Below are 14,460 nucleotides of genomic sequence, written 5' to 3' on the forward strand. Positions count from 1 at the left end.
GCTGGAGCTGATGCTTGTGCTGCCCGCCCACCTGGCGCTCAGGGGCTGGGAGCACTGGGGTCCGCGCTGCCTGCCCGTCCAGCTCTGGGCTCTGGCTGGGGAAGGGGCTCCGGGCAGAAGGGGCAGGCCAGCTGGAAGCTAGCCTCCCCAAGCCCACCGTTCACCCGCCGCCCATGTTCTCAGGAAAATCTTCCTAACTGTAAGAACAGTTGGACAATGGAACAGACTGCCTAGGGAGGTTATGGAAGCTCCTTCACTGGAGGTTTTCAAAGGAGGCTGGATAGCCATCTGTCTTGGCTGGTTTAGACACAGCAAATCCCGCATCTTGGCAGGGGGAGTAGACTAGATGACCCTTGCGGTCCCTTCTAACCCTATTGTTTTATGATTCTACAGCTACTTTCACTCTTGGGAACTTGTACTGCTTTAACTACTTAAATAGAGCAGTGAGACCTTTGTGTGTAGACAAACCCTAATTGCAACATGTGTATATGCAGCACCGGTTTGTCATCATGTCCCTGATTTATTTAATAGCTGATCACAAATATGGAGGGCTCAGTCCTTCAAGCCCTTACTCACTCTACATGAATAGTACTGTTGAAGCAGAGGGTTGCACTTGCCTGAATATGGGTTTCCAAGATTGGGATCGTATTCTTTTATGGCCCAACTTTCCCACCTTACTCATGCTGAGTAGTACCTAGTATTTGCAGTGGAACTACTCACCGCATAAGGGATTACTCAATGTAAAGGTGTCAGAGTTGGGCCCATAATTATTAGGGAATGTAACAGAAGTATGGTAGCAGTTAAAAACAAAAAATTAAAATCAAAGGCACACAAGCCCCTTTCCAGCTGATGCCCTTCTTTTTGTCTATCCATTTGATGTCTCATTTTTTTAAAATGTTCAGCAGGTGTTTACATTGTTTCAATTAATGTTGCCTATCTTGTTTTCTGTAATTTTTTCTGCTCTTATCACAATGATCTTTTTCATTTTTTAAAATCCTTCCTAATTTGTGATCAACTGGAACAGGACTGAGTTAATATTTCTGAGGCTCTACCATGGAGTGACCATCCTCCCCAACAGTGCTTTGGGGATATCTTTAAGGAAAGGACTCCTTATTAAAATATGCCATTTACGAAATGGTTTCTTTGTGGTCTTGGCGGCTCAAAAGAGTAGGGGATCTGGCAGAATGGCTTACGTGTATTTAAAGCAATTTCATGCTGCTAGCATTTACTAATGCTAAGTTTAGCATTAATGGTAGGGAGAACTAACTGGAAAGGTACATTTTCAGCCTCTGTTGCTGGAACAACTGTCCTGGTTATACGACCTTAAGATTCAAGGGAAACACCCACTTGCTTCCAAGCCTGTTGGTGTCTGTAGGCACTGACTATGCTGTATAAACGCTGGTACCTTTCCCGAAGCTGGTTACATTTCCCTTGTGCGCCCTCTAAAGAAAGCTCGCTTTCCAAGTTCTTGCTTGTTGCCGCACTTCCTTCCTCTGTATCCTGAGGAAGATGAAGGCAGACGCTGGGGAAAACAGATGGGAAAACAATCGACCTGCCTCTGAGGCCGGACAGACATTTTAGAGCTGTTACATTAAAGTCTGTTTTGGAGCGTGTCTCTCGGTCTCTCTATTTTGTAGGGAGCACAGTGGCTGTGTCTTCTTCAGCCGTATGCTGGGGGGTCGGATGCAGCCCCCACAAAAGATTCTCCCAGCCAGGACAGATCAACTCACCCGCCCGGTTCCATTCACGATCTCAAAAGACCAAGAGACGCGCGGTTCGCGCCTCCGTAGCCAGACCGTTTCACACCATTAACGGAGAGGCAAAGAGAGACTCGCACGCAGCACCCTCCAGGCTGGGAGACGCGCGTTTTCCTCGTCCGTTCTGTGCAAAGGCTCTTTGATTAGGCAATCCCCCCCCCCCCATAGCTTGACATCCTGCTACCAAAAAGGACTCCTATGCAAGCAGCCCCCTCTGATCCGCATCTTGCTGTGGTGGCCGGTTCCCAGCTCACTCCTTCACTCCGCTTCCCGCAGGAAGCAAGGAAAGCCCGAGCCATCGTCCTCCTGCCCTCGGCAGTTTTAGCGAGAGAGACAGACCGAGCTTCCCCCACCCCGAGGTGCCCTGCCCTGTCTGTGCAGCTTGTCAGCCCTGTGCAGCTGCGGCTGTCGGCGCCCCGTTACCTCCCTCGCGGCGAGCGGAAGGGCGGAGAGGGCTAGCGACAAATCCCACTGTTTGCCCCCCGCACGCTGTCTCTTGCCACCGCTCCTTGAACTAAGCTATTCCGGTTGATTTAAATGATATTAGCTTTTAGCCCGGGCATTGTTAGACCCATTTAGAAGCCGAGAGCCCAGTAAATTGTTTATGGAAAAGCAGGCAACTTTCTGCTCTGCCAAGCAGGTGTCTGACGTTTTTAGCCCACGATTGGTAAATGTACCAGGAGACCGAAAATCAGCGCACCCCCCCGCGCTATTGTGGAAAGCAGCCGCTAACAAAAGCCAAAGTGGCTATTCAAAGCGCAGCCTTTCAGCGTGTGGCATTGCTCCGTGGGTTTTCAAGCACGCTGGAACACTCCGCAGATACCTGTTGGAGGTTGAAAACACATGGAAATCGTCGGGGAGCGACCATATAATTTGATTTGCCAGGCACTCTGCGGAGCGATTGCACATCATTTATAATGGTCATTGAGCATTTTGCTTAATTGTGTCTCTTTTTGTAAAGGCGGCCCAGCCCCCTCCTGGCGGCGAGGCGCACAAGTGGTGAGATTCCCATGGACTGCTCCGTCCTGCAGCTTTGCAGGCAGACAAACGCGGGCCTGGGGCTGGTTTGTTCCCAAGCCCTGTGAGCGGGGCGCTAATGGCTCGCGGCTGAGAAAAGGGCCCAGGTACGAGCTCGCTGCTTGAATCCCTTCCATTCACAACCGGCGGCTCTTGCAGGTGCTGCCTTTTGAAACTCCCATTAGGCCGGCGCTGTTCACTTCTGGGGGTGGGGTTTTTTTGTGCATGGAAGAATAGGTCTGATTATTCGGGGGCGGGGGGGGGGGCACCACGCCGCACCCGGGCTGGCTGGTTTACTGCGGCCACTAACGAGGCGTTGAATGAACTCCGGGCTGCACTATAGTCTGCGCCGCCAGGCGCACCCGAAGCCCGCGGCGCGCAGGTGAGGCCGTGCCCCGGGCGCTCCGAGAGGTGGCGCCCTTCTCCCCGCGAAGCGCAGGACGTGGTCGTGCGGCTGCCCTGGGGTCCGAGCGGCTGGGCTGCGGGGCGGGGGCGCGGAGCAGAGGCTCGTGCCCCCCACCGGGGGGGGCAGCCCGAGTCAGCTGGGGGTTCTCCGAGCTCTGGCTAGTCTCTGGGCCCGGGGTAGTTTGCCTCAGCCCGACACGCTCGTGCATTTCCCTCCAAAGCAGCCTGCCCGCCGCCACCCCAGGCCGGCGCTACCAGGGGGCGCGCTAGGCTTGTTCTCTGGGGGCCCGCGGGCGGGCGGAAGGGAAGGCGCTGGGCGCAGCCCTGCAACGCGCCCCTCAGCCCCGGCTCGTGCCGCCGCAGAGCCCCGGGCTCACCCCCGCCCAGGCCCCTCGTTTGCACGGAGGCGGTGGCGCGGCTGGGGTGAGGCCTCCTGCCCTGCGCTTTGCACGCCCGGCCCGGCCGCCATCGTGACCACGAGCTCCCGCCCGGGGAACGCTGCTGCGGGGCCTGCCCTGCATACACCAGCGGGGGGCCCCCGGGCCCAATGCGCTGCCCGGCGCGGGCTCGGGGGGCTGCCGGCTGGGGCATCCCTGTGCACCGGGCCACTGACGTGCCTCGGCGCCCGCGGATCGATGGCTCCATCTGTCACGGGGCCGGGGCGAGGCGGGGCGGGCGCCCCCCTCCCGCGAGCACAAGTGTTGGGATTCCCATGCGCGGGGCCCGGTCTGGGGGTGGGGGGCTGGCAGGCGCCGTGACCTCCGCGCTCTGCGCCTGAAAGCGCCGGGCAAGAGGCTGTTTACGGCGCATTGCCGGCCCCGAGGCCAGGTACCAGCTCCCCGGCTCGCGGCTCTTGTGGCGTTATTTATTGCCCGGGGGGGTTGTGTCCCGATCGCCCCGGCCCTGTCCCAGTAGCGGGGGCAGCGCTCGCCCCATTATTTATGGGCTTCACGCGTTGGCCCATGGAGAACGGGACTGGCAGGTGGGGGATCCAGGCTCCCAACCTGCTTCTCCTCTGGCTCACCGCCCTGTCAATCAGGAGCGGCCTCGCTGAAGCCAGGGGCCTGACAAGGTGTAAAACAGGTGTAAAGAAGCGGAGAATGGGCCCCCTGCTTCGCTTGCACCTTATCGCTGGGCTGCAGCCACCTCACCGCTGGAAACTGCCCCCAAATCTCACCGTTTCCAGCGCGTCTCTGTCCTGAGAGGAGAGTGTAGTCAGAGCACCTGGGCGAGCCCCCGCAGTGACTCCAGATCAGATGTGCTCTGTCCTCGGGTCACAAGGGGACAATTCCAGGCACAAGTCACCGCTGGTCTAAGAGGAGGGGGCTGCAGGAGCTGACCCTGCGGTGCAGCACCTGGCCGGTTGTTTTTTTTTATTTAACCGCCTGCCCTGCAAGAGACACAAATGGAGTCTAAAGACCCAGCCCTGTTCCTCTTGCCCCCCATTTAATAACTATTCTGAAAGCTACCTTGGCTGGCAGAGCTTATGATGATGCAGGGGCCGAACAGATTCCAGCTCGTTCTGCCATAGCAGCATAGTCTCTGGAGCATTAGCAACCCGAAACACTTGGTGGGGTCAATAAAGTCAACAGTGCTCTTGCGGGGGGCGGGGGAGAGGTGTAACTTTCCTTTTTGACTTCTATGGTGATCACTTACACCCATAGCCTTCTCTAGCTCATGTAAGCACTGTACTTCTGAGCACCAAGCAGAAGGTTTCTGGGTGCAAAGTGATAGCCACAGAAGTCTAGAACAGTGGTTCTCAACCAGGGGTACCCCTAGGTGTAGGCAGAGGTCTTCAAGGGGTACATCAACTCATCTAGATACTTGCCTAGTTTTACAACAGGCTACATAAAAACATTAGCGAAGTCAGTACAAACTAAAATTTCATACAATGACTTGTTTATACTGCTCTCTCCCATTCCCAGCTTCTGGCAAACAGAGCCTAGGAACACCATCCCTGCCCATCCTGGCTAATAGCCATTGATGGATCTATCCTCCATGAATTTATCTAGTTTCTTTTTTGAAGCCTGTTATAGTCTTGGCCTTCACAACACCCTCTGGCAAAGAGTTCCATAGGTTGACTGTGTTGTGTGAAGAAATGTTTCCTTTTGTTTGTTTTAAACTTGCTGCCTATTAATTTCATTTGGTAACCCCTAGTTCTTGTGTTATGAGAAGGAGTAAATAACACTTCTTTACTTTCTCCGCACAGTCATAATTTTATAGACCTGCATCATATCCCCCTTTAGTCGTCTTTTTTCCAAGCTGAAAAGTCCCAATTTTATTAATCTCTCATCATACGGAAGCCATTTCATACCTTTAATCATTTTTGTTGTCCTTTTCTGAACCTTTTCCAATCCCAATATATCTTTTTTGAGATGGGGCAACCACATCTGCACGCAGTGATCAAGATGTGGGCATACCATGGATTTATACAGAGCAATATGATATTTTCTGTCTTATTATCTCTCCCTTTCTTCATGATGCCCAACATTCTGTTTGCTTTTTTGCCTGCCACTGCACACTGAGTGGACGTTTTCAGAGAACTATCCACAATGACTCCAAGATCTCATTCTTGAGTGTTAACAGCTAATTTAGACCCCATCATTTTATACATATAGTTGGGATTATGTTTCCCAGTGTGCATTACTTTGCATTTATCAACACTGAATTTAATCTGCCATTTTTTTGCCCAGTCACCTAGTTTTGAGAGATCCTTTTGTAGCTCTTCGCAGTCTTTCTGGGACTTAACTGTCTTGAATAGTTTTGTATCCTCTGCAAATTTTACCACCTCACTGTTACCCCCTTTTTCCAGATCATTTATGAATATGTTGAATAGGACTGGTACCAGTATGAACCCCTGGGGGAACAACACTATTTACCTCTTTCTATTCTGAAAACTGACCATTTATTCCTACCCCTTGTTTCCTATCTTTTAACCAGTTACCAGTCCATGAGATGACCTTTCCTCTTATCCCATGACAGCTTAATTTGCTTAAGAGCCTTTCGTGAGGGACCTTGTCAAAGGCTTTCTGAAAATCTAAGTATGCTATATTCATTGCCCCCCTCCCGTCCACATGCTTATTGACCCCCCTCAAAGAATTCTAGTAGATTGGTGAGGCATGATTTCCCTTTACAAAAACTATGTTGACTCTTCCCCCAACAAATTAGGTTCATCTATGTGTCTGACAATTTTGTTCTTTACTATAGTTTCGACCAGTTTGCCCAGTACTGAAGTCAGGCTTACCGGCCTGTGATGCTGGGATCACCTCTGGAACCCTTTTGTATTTGTATGTCTGATTTTGTAAGCAAGTAGTTTTTAAGCAAGGTGAAGCTTGGGGGTATGCAAGACAAATCAGACTCCTGAAAGGGGTACAGTCATCTGGAAAGGTTCAGAACCACTGGTCTAGAAGAAGCCCCAGCCCTCGCTCTCCCATGTGCAGCACTGTACAGTTATGCATTATGGGTTGCTCTGGGGAAACCCACAGCGTTGCAGTACATTCTTTATCTGAACAGAAAGTGGAAGCACTTGATGTAACCAAGTTACCTAGTTAAAAAATAGATGTTCTTGGATATTTCATGTTCTAATCATAAGTTTAACTGAAAAGATGCTATCCAGTTTCAAATGAGCGAGGGTGGGGTTTGGAATGGGGGTGTGCTAGCATACTTGCTGTAGACTTTATGGATGCCTCTGCCTATCTGCTAACATAGATATACTGGGCCAAATTCACTACTGTGGGCCAATTCTCAGAAGACCTCAGCTGCCATTTAGGCACCACAATAACTTTTCAAAAGAGTTCAGCACCTCAGTTGTCACAGTGAGAGTTGCTGGGTTCTAAGGTCTTTTGAAAATCTGGACCTTCATTATTCTGTTTTTGCATCAGTGTGGGTGTGACTTTATTGATCTCACACCCTCCAGCGTAAGTAGATGCAACTCCACAAAAGTCAATAGATTTTTAATCATTTCTACAGGTCAAAATGTGTCCCATAGTTTAGGAAAGCTTGGGAACAAATTATTTCTTCGTAGATCTGCACTACAGGTCTCAGAAAATTAGAAAAAGTCTCCATGCTGAGAGTGTCTCTCTTCCAACCTGTCCGTTTCCCATGTGTGTGATGGTGGACCATCTAGAAGTGCAGTGTTTTACACGAAGTCATGAAGATCTCAGTAGGCTAGCGCCAGCTATAACAGGAGGATCTCAAGATCATTTCATGATCTTAAGTTAGCAACAATTTCAACTGGAATAATGTATGCATAAGAAACTATTTAGGAGATTAATTCCCGATGTCAATGGAAATTTTGAATGAGACAGGACTGCAGGATCAGCTCCTACGTTTGTATCCAGCAGTAAATTATCTGAGTACATGAGGTTTTACACACAGCTTTCAACATTCAGGAACTTCACATGGATTTGGGGAGACTTTGGGTCCATAAACCAATGAATGGATATGCATTTTTTTCTGCTGTTTCAGCTATGGATATGATTAATAATTTTAGTATGTATGGATAGTCATTTAATTCCAAGTAACATTCAGTACAAATTATTAATACAAGTTAAAGTATTCTTCATTTTATTTATCTATTTTGGAACACAGCAAAATGGACATTTTACTGCTAAGATATATGACTATAATGTTCTGGGACAATATGAAACGAAGGCAATTATGATGTGCTGTGTGGTGCCTTTAATGCGCAGGCCTACGCTAGGGGGCAGTGTCTAGCCGTACCTCCCGGGGGACATGCTCGGCCAGCTGCTTTTTGTACCACCCACTAAAAGAGTACAGAGTGCAGTGCAGAGTATACTTCCTCCTGCTTATCTGGCCAGCTCCCCTGGCTAATATTTAAATATTGAGAGGGTGGTATAGCTCTGCTTCTTCCACTATCTGCCACTTTTGGGATAGCTAGCAGTGTACTCCAGCGGGGGCTAGAAGGAAACAGAACTGTTACCTGACTCCTCTTTGTGTGTGTGTGTGGGGGGGGGGGAGGTACAAGGAAGGGAGGAAAAACACTTTGGGTTCTCCCCACCTACCTTTTGCACCTGCAAAGGGCCAGGCACAGTCCTGGCTATATGCATTGCAGTTCTGAGTCAGACCTGGCAGCTCCCGCAAAAGATTATGCATTGCTTATATAAGGATAACTATGGTGGTGTAGTTTATGTCTGGGAAAGAGGTCGTTTTGGAAGCTCATTTTGGATTGGAGAGCTGGAGTAAGTAGCATCTGATGAAGTGAGCTGTAGCTCAGGAAAGCTCATGCTCAAATAAATTGGTTAGTCTCTAAGGTGCCACAAGTACTCCTTTTCTTTTTGCGAATACAGACTAACACGGCTGTTACTCTGAAACAAAAACCCTGGAATCCCTATATGGGGATATAGATAGGCTAGACACTAATTATATTCGGCAGAAGAATGGATATAAAAACCCTGTCCGCAACCAGACCAGCAAACACAGACCCATGAAAATCAAACGGCTGAGGATGGCACACATTCTGCTGACCTTTGAGGACCTTGCTGCCCTTTGACATCGTCCATGTTTCCTTTATTTTTGTGCAGCTCCCGGTTCAGGTTGGAGCACTTTAAAACCAGTGATCCAGGGAATTATTTCCTTTTACACTTTGCAAAGTGAGAGCGGAGTATGGCCTTTGAAGTGTAGGCGAGGCGGGTGTTTGGAGTCATTCCCATGCTGTAGTGATGGGTCTGGTCTGCCCTTTGCCTTGGAAGTCCAGCTAGTTAAGGGCGTGTAACTTGTTTATTATAATAGGCTTCTGGCTGATACTTTATAAACAAGTTTGCAGCGGTTAAGTGTGGAGCGAGCCTCAACTCTGACTGGGAAAGCTGTTTCACGCCGCTCTGCTTGGCCTAGGGGATTTCATTCCCCTGGCACAGAGGCACTGCATCTGTTCATGTGTTGAACCCTAACGCTGTGACGCGGTGCCAGGGCAGAGGGGAGCGAGTCCTCCTCAGAGGAGCACAAAGGGAGGTGAGAGAGGGGAAACTACGACAAGAAAAACAGAAAATCCGCCCTGCCAGACCCTCTGGAGACATGAGCGGCCGCGCTGCGTGGGGAGGATGGAGGAGTCAGCTCACCAGTCTGTGCCATGGCCAGTGAGGCTGGGCACGTGCGCAGGGCATGTCCCTGTGGCAGAGAGACAGGGATTGCTTAAATATGGTTTGAAGTGGCCATGGGACCCACCCAAAATCTGCACCTGAACCCAGGTTTTGCTCGGGGCCGCTTGGCTCCAGTGGGCTGCACCAAAAGGCGCCGGTGCCAGCGAGCCCTGAACTTCTTGGAGGTGATTGAAAACTGGAGCTGAACCGTGCAGCTTGGGCCACCTCTCGTTTTAAACCAGCTCGAGCAGCGCTTCGTGCCGGCCTGGTGCACGAGCGCCGCCTCTCCTCCCAGCAAGCCGGGCGCTTTCAGGCGACCGAGGTTAGCTGTGGGGAGCGGGGCTCTGGGCCACCGCAGAGACGGCACGTCAGAGGCCGCGCTGCGCTCCGCGCTCTGGAGAGGAGCGCGCTCCCCAGCCGCCAGCGGCCTCCGGTTTGGCTGGGGAGCCGGCGGTGCAAGCGGCCGGGCAGGCAGAGATTGTGAAAGACAAGTAAGGCCGGAAAATGGGACAACGAAGCTTAACAGTCAGGTGAGAGGGAGTCAGCAGGACAGAGCTCCTCGCGGGGCACACGCGGGGTGCAGTAAACGGGCCCACAGAAGACAGGGAATCTTGTGCCCGGTGGGATCCTTTCTGTCTCTGCACTGACTGACCGCTCCAGTCTGGAGGTCAGCCAGAGAGCGCAGCTCCTCTGGGCTGCTGCCCTCCCCAGTGGCTTTCTGCTCCCTGACTTCGGCTACCCCCGGCTTCATCGACCATTGGGGAACTTTCTGGGCATGCTCAGTGGAGACTCACCCACCCTCCAAGCCCGTCCCAGGAAGCCAATTGCCAGAGTGGGCAGGATGAAGCCAGGACCTGTAATGAAGCCAGGGCCGGTTCAAAATGCCTAATTCAGTTTCCAATGGTAGGAAGGCAGGAGTTTTCCACCTCAGGCCTAGGGGTTTGTGCAGTGCAGCCCAGGGTACCTGTAGAGCTTCCAGGGGCCAATAGCTGAGAGGAGACTTTCTGTTGGCTCAGGCTCTAAAACAGTGTGGTCGATCTTGCCATTCGGCCAATGTTTCTCAACAGTGGGTCCTGGCCTGCAGGGGGATCAGGAAAGGCAATGGGGCATGTAGGGGTTGCTAGGCATTGAACATTTTATTAGTCTAAAGCAAAGAAAATCTACCTCCCCATTCCCAACACACTCTTATCCTTCATGGTCAGGTATTCTCCACCAACCTCTCAAGACACACAAAGTTATGTAGGTTTCTCATTGTGATCACTGATACATTTTTCACTCTTATTTCCATAGTGCATGTAGGGGGGGGGTCACAACATTTTTTGACTGTGGTTAAGGGGTTGCCAACCTGAGAAGGTTGAGAAACACTGCTGTAGGTCCTTCATTAGCTCTAGGATAAGGAGGGCTTGTAGTTGCATGTTTGAAATCATGCTATGCAGCAGAAAGCTGAAAATAAAAAACAATACCCTACCGTGCACCCATTGTCTTATAATTTCTTCAGCAGTCGCTGATCACAAAACAGTGCTGCCTTGGTAGGCCCCCAGGAATGGATATGGTGACAAGTTGGAATAGTTCTTTGGCCCTCAATAAATGCAGCTCTCAAAGCTCCAAGCCTGTCACCAATCTGGGCCACAGGGGATATTGCCTAATTTAAACACAGCAAATGCTTGTATTTCCATGATGACATTGTTTCAGGATTACTGTAGCCATGGAGCAATAATTAGGCCTCATTTTGTTCTCCATTCAAATCACCTGTTGACTTGGAAGGGACTAGAATTGGGCCCTTACTATGACTAATGCATCAAACCTCCACTTGTTCCTGGATTCTCAGGGGCATGTAGTTTATATACAACATTTTTGGATTTAGAGCAGAATATTTACTTTGCTGAAAGTGGTCACTCCAGGGTGTGGGACTTGCCCGCAGGGGTTCATACTGCCGGGTTTGCAGTCCTTCCTCACAGCTCCCTCTCCAAACAGTTGGAGTGTGGTTTGCCAGTGAATAAGACACTAAACTATAAAATAAAATGCCCAACTAATTCAAATATTGAAACAGCCACGTTTGCAACAGACAGGACTTGCCCAGGGGAATTCCAATGTTTAAGACTGGGTGTTGCTTGTTCACTGCTTTAAAAAGTTACACTTGCACCATATCTGGAGCAATCTGAGATATGTGCTAGGGTCACATGTCCCCACCTGTCTAAGATTGCTCCCTAAATCCTAAAGTGGATAGGTTAATTTTATTCATCTTCAAATGTAAATGAAAAATGACGGAATGCTTTGCCTATAAAACATCACTGAATTAGTCCCTTCCCCAGTTATCTTCAGCATAATGACTGGCATCAGTCACACAGTACAAAAAAATCATAATTGCGTCCGCGGCATCATACTTGATTCAAAGACCCCTGGGATCTGATTTGATGTCAAAAAATCTCACGCACTGTTTCAAGCAATCACATCTTCTCATCTTTGATATACAGGAGCTATAGTGACATAATCTAACGGGGGAGTATTTTAAATTCCAGGTGTCACGTTTAAATTGAGGGTTCTCCTACAGGATGAGCCTAAGCACACCCGGTACCCCTATCACTTCGGCTGCTCTTCGCATTTCGGACATGCCCGGTACTCTACTAATTCCAATATTTCCAAGCCCTGCGGAGCATTCAGTTTCCGAAGTGTCCGCAGTGCCTTTCCCCCTCTCTCATCTCCGCAGCAGTTCTGCTGTCCCGCTGACCGACATACCTTGTGCACACTTACTGCTGCGTCCTGCAAGCCCTGACACTCACTGTGCCCCTATGCCTCCCCACCCCGTTAGCCCCAGTCCCCACGGCTCATTTCCAGCGCTGTCAGACTTTGCCACGCGCCCAGCCCCCCCCTTCCCCGCCCAGGTGCAGAACAGCCTGGCACACTGCAGGCCGTGAACACTTCCGAGGAATACATGGACGTTTCAGCAGCTAGGTGGCTACGGCGAGACACGAACCTGCCGGAGCGCCGCAGCTCCCACCACAGAAGGAGGAATAGAGAGAGGAGAATGAGGCGAGGGCTTTTCGCCCGCTGATGTAGCCAATCCAAAATGCCAGGCAGAGTAGTGGCGCCTCTCTCCGAGCACCGATAGGCTGAGCATTTCGCTGCTGCCGGGGCCACGGCAATGTCAGAACTTCAATCAAATGCTACCGGAGCCCAAGCGCTAACAAACACGAGGCCATGGTACGATGCTGTTCCAAAGCCTAGCCTAAAACGGGGTATTTGGGAGGAGTCCGGACAGGGCACATAGACTTTGAGTCCCCCCGGAGTCTCTCAGCCATTGGTCAGAATTAGTCTGACCAGACAACATGGTTCCTATTTCAGCCTTTCACATCTCCGTGGCTGAAGTTTTGGTGCTTAGCTGTAGCGCAAATATCTCACCTATAAACTCCTGCGCATTAAGGCGAGAGACTCCAGGAGGACATACGGTGTCAGAGGTTTCTGGGTGAAGTGTCTTTGTCTTTGGGTGGACTTGCTGATTTTCAGGTCTTGAGACCATCCATACTGGGTCCTACCAAAGCTCCATCTAGCCAGTATCCTGTCTTCCATAGTGGCCAATGCCAGGAGCCCCAGAGGGAATGAACAGAACAGGTAATCATCAAGTGATCCATCCCCTGTCCCCCATTCACAGCTTCTGGCAAACAGAGCCTAGGGGCACCATCCCTGCCCAGCCTGGCTAATCACCATTGATGGACCTATCCTCCATGAACTTATCTAGTTCTTTTTTGAACTCTGTTATTGCCTTGGCCTTCACAACATCCTCTGGCAAGGAGTTCCACAGATTGACCATGCTTTGTGTGAGGAAGTATTTCCTTTTGCTTGTTTTAAACCTGCTGCCTATTAATTTCATTTGGTGACCCCTAGTTCTTGGTCTTGCTAGATCTTTCTACAAGGACTGACCCTGCATCTGGCCACACTGCAGTGAGTTCAGGACCTGAGCACCTAGAGGTAGCAAAGGTCATGCTAGGTCACTTGTATGTCCCCTTGATCCGGGGCCCAGACAGCATTTGCCCCTTCTGACTCCTGTACCTTGTGAAGCTAAGTTTGTAACACCAACCAGGCAAACAGTATTTTACAGATAACAGGGGGAAAAAACGTATTCTAGCAATCAGTAGGGCTCTTCTTGTCAATGGGCCGGTACTTGTTCACTGCCATTGTATTTTCGTTATTCCTGAATGAGGCCACGAAGTACAAGTCTGATTATAATAATTTATTATGTTTACTTTTCAGGAGTTCAAACAACTTTCATAGTTGCACAAGTGAAGGACATCGCACTAAACCTTTGGCTTTCTATCTGATGAACCTTGGAATGACAGGGCACAGTTTCTTATGAATAATTATACCGCCATGAGTCTTTCCATTAGCCAACAGTTGTAAATGGGAAGGCAAGAGATAATTGAATAGTACCTATAAAGCAACTCGGATGAAGGTAAGATTATAAAGCGATCTCCCTTTCATTCAGCTGGTAGAACCAGTAATTAATTATAGTGAGCTAATCAGCACAGAGACTTCCCTTTTCCAAGCAAGGAATTAGGCCTGCATTTGATACTGCTAGGAATTCACTTTGCAGGAGGCTGTTACTGTATCTTATAGCCTCTTATATTCCTTAATCGTGACATCTTTTCTTCGGTCTCTTCCACAGCGGCATCCACCTGGTGATCTTGAAACGGCCAGCAAAGATTATTTGAGAACATTTCATAAATGTATTTATTTAGGGCCAGATGAAACCCTCTAGAATTTCTTCCCACTACCTGGCTGCTGCCAAAGCCAATACACTTGACACGAAAACAAGGTGCAGTAGTGAAAAAATCAGAAGCCTCTCTTTATCCCAGAATCATGTCTCTCGGCAATTCATCAGCAATCCGGGCACTAGGAGGTAACATCCCAGGGCCTGGATGCTCTTGCATATTACAGCGTGATTTCAGAGACTGGGAACAATTGCTGCACCTTTATCTCTCGGGCTCAGTGGCTCTTACTGCACCAGATTTCCAACGATTCAGCAAATTCATTAATATTTCTCAATGGCTTGGGGTTCTAGCTGAGCATGTCTTGTGTGGCGGCGCTGGGGCCTTGTCTACACTGGCGCTTTACAGCGCTGAAACTTGCAGCGCTCAGGGGGGTGTTTTTTCACACCCCTTGAGCGAGAAAGTTGCAGCGCTGTAAAT

This window comes from Lepidochelys kempii, chromosome 2 (genome assembly GCF_965140265.1).
Source record: "Lepidochelys kempii isolate rLepKem1 chromosome 2, rLepKem1.hap2, whole genome shotgun sequence".
In the NCBI taxonomy this organism is placed as follows: Eukaryota; Metazoa; Chordata; order Testudines; family Cheloniidae; genus Lepidochelys; species Lepidochelys kempii.